Source organism: Petaurus breviceps, unplaced genomic scaffold (genome assembly GCF_028583685.1).
Source record: "Petaurus breviceps papuanus isolate PSGF00001 unplaced genomic scaffold, PetGlider_PUasm1.0 229, whole genome shotgun sequence".
Lineage (NCBI taxonomy): Eukaryota > Metazoa > Chordata > Mammalia > Diprotodontia > Petauridae > Petaurus > Petaurus breviceps.
Genome location: NW_027185903.1, coordinates 10346332 through 10354466, shown reverse-complemented (window position 1 = coordinate 10354466; position 8135 = coordinate 10346332). Strand labels below are relative to the sequence as shown.

At 39.5% G+C, this 8135-nt stretch overlaps 1 long non-coding RNA gene across 1 annotated transcript in view; it reads left to right on the top strand.

Annotated features, from left to right (window-relative positions):
- The window catches only part of LOC138167237 (uncharacterized), a 24104-nt gene extending 17415 nt beyond the window's left edge, over nt 1–6689 (top strand). Inside the window, exons 3-4 of the long non-coding RNA XR_011169835.1 lie at nt 4931–5169; nt 6249–6689. This is a non-coding gene — a long non-coding RNA (uncharacterized lncRNA). The remainder of the gene's footprint in view (nt 1–4930; nt 5170–6248) is intronic.
- The last annotated feature ends 1446 nt before the right edge of the window (nt 6690–8135 follow it).

Here is an 8135-nt window from a genome sequence, read left to right as displayed (position 1 = left end):
ATAGATAGATAGATAGATAGATAGATAGATAGATAGATAGATAGATAGATAGATAGAGATATATAGTATCTTTTATAATTATGAAGATCAGGCTTTCATACATGAAGACCCACGCATTGATGCTCCTGACTACCATCATTGACATTTTTTTTCCTGAACAGTGGTGGGGATTCATGACACTCTACCACACTTTCTCATATGATCCAGACATAGGTATGGATGGATGGGAGGCATGGGTAAGAAAGGACTGCATTTCATTAGCAACTCATTAAGCCTATGTCTTCAAGCACTAACCTAGATGAATATTTGATCCCATAGGTTAACAATCTACTATTAGCCTTTAAGTCTATATCTACTATATCATGAAGAAGATTAAAATATACATGCATAAAGACATATTAGTCTTTGCTTTCTGTCTTCTAGATCTCATTGTCAACGTTGTTAAATCAATAGTTCTAGGAACCCACAGGTGCTGAACCACTTAGGTTAGCACTAACACATTTGCTTTTCAACTGACCAGAGAAAAACATTTCAAAATTCAACAAGAAGCCTTGAGACATGGTTTATCCAAGCAGTCACGGCCCTAACTGCCCTGCAGCCCCTGCCAGGGGCATGCCTGAGAGAATAAACAAGGGCTCAGAAGGTGTTTGCAAAGACACAGCTGTACTCATCCTGTGTCCCAAAGCCATCATCACCCATTCCTTGCATGATGTCTGTGTCTAAAACTTTAGGCAGCTTGAAGGACAGCGTAATGGACAAGACTTCCCTGAGAACAAGCACAAACTAAAGGAAAGTCATCGTGGCACTTGCTATACTTCCACAAAGAATTTCCATCTGACCTTCCTGATCTTCCATGTTCCAATACCTCAGCAGTGAAAACAGAACAGGCTTTATATTGTAGGGCTAGGCACCTAGGCAGTTTCAGAATAGGAAAGAAATCGGTGCTTTTGACAGGAACATTTGCAAATGTTGCTCCCTTGCTGGCTTGTGCCTGATTATGTTATCACTAGCCCCACTCCACTCCCTAACCCATGGTCCTTGGTCCCTGTGGATGGTGATGGTCTCACCTCAAAGGTCGGCTGAAGGACACAGCTGGAGTCTGCAACATTCTCTGTCCTTGCTTTTGAAACTATGTATTGGTTCATCTTGTATAAATGCACCTGGAGCCTATTCAAGTACATCCCTAGCCAGTATTCTTTGCCTTTTATTTTCTTCCTTCATATCCTTCTGCTTAAAGAAACTGAGCCATAATAAGACTTTGATCATCCCCTCAACTCCCTTTATATCTTCATAGTTCTACAAGAATGGGATAAACTGCCAACTCATTCACCAACAAACTTATGTATCTTCTCTTTACAAGATCTTCCAACTTGGCCAGAGTCTTGAACTTAAGAATTCCATCTGCTGGAAATTTTTCTTTATCCTAATAAGGTAAAGGGCAAGAAATACATTGGTAAGGTGTGTTCTTCCAGGTTTCTTTTCTTGAAGACTCCAACTGGTTAGAGTGACCTAAGACTAAATTGAGATCAGGTCTATGCTGCAGGGCCATTACAACCCCCATACGACCCTTGTTGAGAGGTAGTTGTCAACAGGTCCTCAGAATTAACCAGACTGATTAACTCCCTATTTTTACATTTTTGTCTTTATATCCTCAGTGCCTGGTTTAGCATCAAGCAATAGTAAGCACCTAGAAAATACTTCTTGGTTGATTGATTGATAAAATGATGACTTGGAGTAAGGAAAACCCAGGTTGGAATCCTGCCTCAGATACTGCCTAGCTGTGTGACCCTGGGCTAGTGTAAGTAAGTAAGGTGAATTTTAGTGTACATACCGTGAATTTTTTGTTATCATTTCTTAGAGGTCAGTTTCCCAGGATCCATAGTCATAACCATCTCTTATTCCCAGGTATTAGATATGAGTTCCCACAGTTATGGTTCAAAACATCTCTACCACACATTATATAATGATAAATTATAATATAAACATCCACCGTGACTATGCAGTGAAATACAGGGATGGGGTGATGTAAACTTCTGAGATTGTTGCTGACAGTATGCCTTCTTTTTCTGTTGTCCCTATAAAGCAGATGGTCATTGGTCAGTGAATGGGGAACCTTAGGGTTGAATGCACAAATGCTGTTCATGCCTTGATAGGCCCCCATCAAGGCTTGGGGAGAATCTGTGTTTGCCTCAACTGGCCCCCATTGAGACTTGAAGGGATTTAGGGATGCCCAAGTTGTGCCTGTCTCAGACCCCGTCGAGACAAAAGGATGGTTTCCCCTCCCCCTTCTCACCAGCCCCTGCAAGAAGGGTTATTAGGGAATGCTATAGGAGTCTCTCCTCCCATTATCAGCAATCCTCTTCTGAGAAAACTAGACTAGAATAAAGTAAGATTATTAACCCCTTCTTAGTGTTTTTCCTGTCTGACCAAATCAAGAGTGAACCTGTGAAGCAGCCATCCTGTGTGCTGTGCTTATTTGTCTTAACAACTAGGCAGGGACTTCTTTGGGCTTCATGAATAATATGAGAAAGCTAGACTTGTCCTTTGAGTTTCATCTCCGGGTCTAAATCTATAATCTTCACAGTCAGTTGTGGGGTTTTCTGTTACACTCACTCTCCTCCCAAGAATCTCCCCTCTACCCACAGCTCACTTAAGGATAGTGTTCCTTCTAAGTGGCATCTTATCACACCACTAAGTCTGAAGGTAGCATTATTCCTGAGAATTCCTAGTTAATAATGGCTTATACCTATCTAATATTTATTCTGGACTCGGCAAAACACTCTCTCTAGTGTAAACAGTTGAAATACCTTTTCCATACCCTAGGACAGGAAGATCTACAAGTCCCTTATAGCTCTAAATTGTGTAGAACAAAGAAATTGCTCAAACCTCCTCCTTTCACTATTTGACTGCCTGCAATAAGGACCATGCTTATTGTAAAAGTTCATGCTTGAGTCTAAGAGAACAGATCACCCTAGCCCAGTGTTTGCCCCTTAACCCCACTATGGAATGTTAGTGGAGAAATAATGGCAGACTTTGTAGTGAGAGGTACCAGTTGAGATGCCAGACTCCTACATGGGATGTTCCTGTGATGACAATTCTTACAGCTTTTCACTCTGCTGTTCTTACAGTTGTTCACAATCTGTGCTAATTCCTCTAACTCTGCATATCAGGTGGGTGGGAGAAAAGAGAATGTTTTTCTCCATGGTCTTTTGGTCTTAGCGTCATTGTCCCCATAACCTGACAATCACACACAACACAATAGGGAAGGTCTAAAAACATGTCAAGAACCCAGCTCTGACTGATTCTGAGATCACAGATGATATCAACAAACCCAGACATAGCTGTTCTCTGAACCCAGGCTCTCAGATATCTTATAGCACAGCCAAGCACACAAACTTCTAGTCTATGTATAGAACCAAAGGGAACAGGCAATCCAAACACAGAGGAAAAAAATCACATAAGAACATCACATCTTTCAGAGAGCTACATTGCTCCACCACAAGGAATTTTCATCTGGTTTCCTTTCTGTTCCTTCTTCTAAGAAACTGTAACTTCCTTGAATTTAGGAACTGTCCTTTGCCTTTCTTTGCATCCCCAGGTCTTAACACATTGCCTGACACATAGTAGGTGCTTAATAAATGCTAATTGACTGACTGACTGACTGACAACACAAATATTGGCCAGTAGAATATAAGTCAACCTAGATGCCAATTAGGTGCTCCTTGTGTTTAAGGAAGTTTCCTCAAAATGGACAAGAGGCAGAAGGCCTAATTATGACTCTTGCCAACAGCTGCAGTCTTTCTGCCCCACACATCAACTGCTCTTCCTCCACGATTATGGTAACAGCCCTTGTTAGTCAAGCTGTTTATTTGACACTATTTAAAAACACCTTAATTTCCCTTCTCATCTTAATCTACTCATTCTTCAGATTCTACTAGTCTCCAAATATAGTCTTCTGTTAGTGTTTACATTTAGCAATGCATGAATGCCATCTACTGGCAAACATAAAATCAAGTGAGAATAATTCCACATTTCACTAGTTTAGGCTTGCTCACCAATATACTGCAAGAGGAAAACTTTCTGTTTTTCTGATATTCTGCTTTCTATCATGATTTGCAGAAATACGATGTAGCAATACATTATATTACATTGTATGTGTGTTATAAAAACAATGAAACAAAGAACAGTTATGCAGTTTACAGGGCCAGTGGAACGTAAAGGAATGTGCCATAGGCTAAAAAACCAGCAACTCTGGTTCTAGATCCAAGTATGGCAACGTGACTTTAAGTATATCATTTCATTTCTCTGTGTCTTGGCTCTTTAACCTGTAAAATGAGAGCAGGGCACTAAGGTCCCCTCCCATCTCTAACATTTTATGATTTGAAGATCACTGGGAAATCACTCTCAGTGGTTGAAAATGTACATTGTTAGCTTAAGGAATTCTGGAGTTTTAAGTTATAGCTAGGTGACACCGTGGATAGAGTGCCAGCCCTGGAGTCAGGAAGACTCATCTTCCTGAGTTCAAATACAGTTTCAGACTCTTACTAGGTGTGTGACCCTAGGTAAGTCAGTTAACATTGTTTGCCTTAATTTCCTCATTTGTAAAATAAGCTGGAGAAGTAAATGGCAAACCACTCTAGTATCTTTGCCAAGAAAACCCCAAATACAGTCAAAAAGAGTCAGACATAACTGAAAACGAAACAACGAAAGGTTCTTTTTGGATCCAAATCCTAATCTCTAACCCAATCTTGAATATGCTTGTCTCTGATCACAAGGGAGAACCAAGGAGATGAGTGGATACAAGGAAAATAACTCAAATTGCATTTTAGATCAGAAGCAACCTCTCCATGTGAAGAAAGTAGTTCCTAGAATCCTAAACTATGACCCTCATTATGGCTCTCACAAATTGCTGCCATCTTTCTGCCCACAGATCAACTCCTCTTCCTCCATGATGGTGAAATGAACTGTTGAGATCACCTAGTCCAACTTCAGAATTCTACAAGTGAGGAAAAGGAATTTTGAGGATGTCAATGAGTCAATCAAGCACTGATTAAAAACATCTTAAAAGTCTACCCTGCTGGGTGCTGGTGATGCAAAGACAAAAATGAAACAACCCCTGCTTTGAAGGTGTTTACATTCTAATGGGGGAGACAACATGTACATATATAGGTATAGGCAAAGTGAATACAAAATACATACAAGATAATTTGGTGGGAGTGTACTTGCAGCTGGGGAGATAAGGAAAGGAACAAAGATAGAAAATGGAATACAATGTAAAAGGAACACTCACAATGTCAACTAGACCTTAAAGTGAGGGAAGGGGAGGGATGTATAATAAGGCTACAAACTTAGGTTGGGACCAGGTTGTAAAGAGTTTTACATGACAAATATATGTGGGTAATAGGGAGCCACTGGAGGTGAAGTAATTTGTGGAAGGAAGGAAGGAAGGAAGGAAGGAAGGAAGGAAGGAAGGAAGGAAGGAAGGAAGGAAGGAAGGAAGGAAGGAAGGAAGGAAGGAAGGAAGGGAGGAAGGGAGGGAGGGAGGGAGGGAGGGAGGGAGGGAGCGAAGGGAAGGGGGAAAGTGACAGAAAGGAGGGAAGAAAGAGGGAGGGAAGGAGGAAGGGTGGGACAGAAAGAGAAGAAAGAAAAGAAGGAAAGGAGGTATGGAAGGAGATAAGAAACATTTACTATGTGCCAAGCATTGTGTTAATCATTATACTTTTTAAAAATCATATTTGATCCTCACAACAACCTTGGGAGGTATATACTATTATTATCTCTTTTTTGCAGTTTAGAAAACTGAGAAAGACAGAGATTAAGCGACTTGCCCAGGGTCACACAAATAATAAATGTCTGAGGTCATCTTGGAAGTCAGGTTTTTCTAACTCCAGGTTCAGAGAAATGTTTACTATACCGCCTAGTTGCAAGCTCAGATATTTTTGCTCCAAATTCATTGTTCTATTTTAACCTTTGTCTTTAGCCCCCAAGATGAAGGACTTCATTGCTGAAGATAACGTTGTTTCAAAGTAGATACCACACATACTCTAGGTCAATTCCCTTCTAAAATTCGGACGAATCTGAAGAAACGAGAGGGCTTGTTCTGAATCCCTTGAACGTTATCTTGACAAAATGAGGCTTCTCCATATTAAGCAGACAAACTAAAACTCCTTTGTATGCTTCAGTTAAATAAGAAGATTCTTTATACTTTAATAATTTAACCTGTTTCTTATTTCTTTTTCATTTCATAGGTTACTTCCTCTTAAATAATCCTTTCTGCATTTGTGAATTGCCCATCTTGATTATTAGCCAAGTTATTCGCAAAAGTCAACTGGGATCTGCTTTCAATTTTTATCATAGCAGAGCAGCCACAGAACTACCAGCCATGGTCTGCAGTTTTCAATTAGGATTCATTGACTTTTTAGCATGAAAACACTGCCATTTTTTCTGGCAGCATTCTTAATAAGAAAAATTTACAAACAAACATAGAACTTTCTCCTACTTTGATTTTCTTCCACCAATTAATGAAAACCTGCTTTAGAACACCCACCATTGAACTAAAGCAATAATTAATAATAACAACACTAATAATAAATACCTTCATATAATACTCATAGCTACAAATCACTTTTTGTAATCTATCATATTAATTTTATTTGCATTTGCATTTCATAGTATTCCTCTAAAGTTGGTAGTGTGGGTATTTTTATTCTGATTTGCCAGAAGAGAAAGTTGAGGTTCAAATAAATTAAGTCACTCTCCCAAGATCCCACCTCTACTATAGTGGAGAAATACAAATCTAGCACTAGTGACTCAAGTGCTACAGTAAATCAGTCCATTTAAAGTGGGAAAGAGTTAGAAGACTTAGATGAATTTGTAAATATTGACATTTAATTTGTTCTACTGTTTTAAGAAAATTTCAGTAGCCAAAACAAATTAACAAAATGATAAATTTATGACTCAGTCACAAAATGTCAGAGTTTAAAAATGCCATAAATAATTCAGACTAAGTCTAAACATAGAGAAAACACTGCTCTTAAAATGGTAAACCTTCCCAATAGGAATTCCTTCTACAATATGTCAAATAAGTGATCATACTGCCTGCAATTAAGAAGGAAACTACCAGCTCTTGAGGCAGCTCATTCCACTTTTAAATTGCCCTAATGTATTACCAAGGCAATATTCACAGCACTGGCAGTGACTATGAATATGCCAGCATAGTTCTGAATCACAAAATATAACAGACTCTCCATATAGAAGACAGAAGCAAAACATTTATTCACACACCAGAAAGCTGTATACTAACACCAGAAAACAGAATTAATCATAGCAACAAAGAAATCTATGTACATTAACACTATAGAGAGCAATGCCATCCCAAAGCCTTCCCACAAACAAACATTCACAAGCCTAAATGTCTCCTTGCCTGCATCTTCTTTCTCCCCCAGCTCTAATTGCTCTGACTTCCACCTTTCTCTGGGCTCTGCTCCACCCACTCAGCAAACTCCTCCCACAACAGGGTCCATGTGATTACATTTGGCATATTAAGGGGGCAGGGAAGATATTCAAATTCCCATTAGCATTACACCTAATAACTAGGAAATTTTCCTGATATCAAGTTAAAATCTGCCAACATGCCTCTTAAGCAAGTCCATCAGTAGTTGGTTTCCAGTAGACCATGGTAGTGATATTTACAGGTGCTCCAACATCAAAGACTGAGTGCCCCAACCCAGTCAGGAGACTGACATCTACATACACTATTTCTACAAAGCATTGGCAGGAATAGTTCTCCTCCAACAAACTCCCCTTCATTCAGCCAGCTGCCACTTTCACCCTAGCCCAACCCTCTGACAGTCTAATCTCTGTTACACATGATTGTCCATCAGAGCTCTTTTTAAAATGTATTTAATAAAACAAGAATCTCTATTACATAGTATTAAAAAGAGATTGCATATTGTAGCAGCAAGCACCCCAAGCGTCCTCAGGGTTTGCCGCCAATACAGGTTCTTGGATCTGCTTTGATAAAGGAAAGCAACTCAAAATGGGTTAACAAGCTTACTTTAATCAGTCAGACCATATATCGTTTACCTTGTTCAGGGCAAAAAGGTCAGCACCCCGAACTTCAAAGTATACAGGCA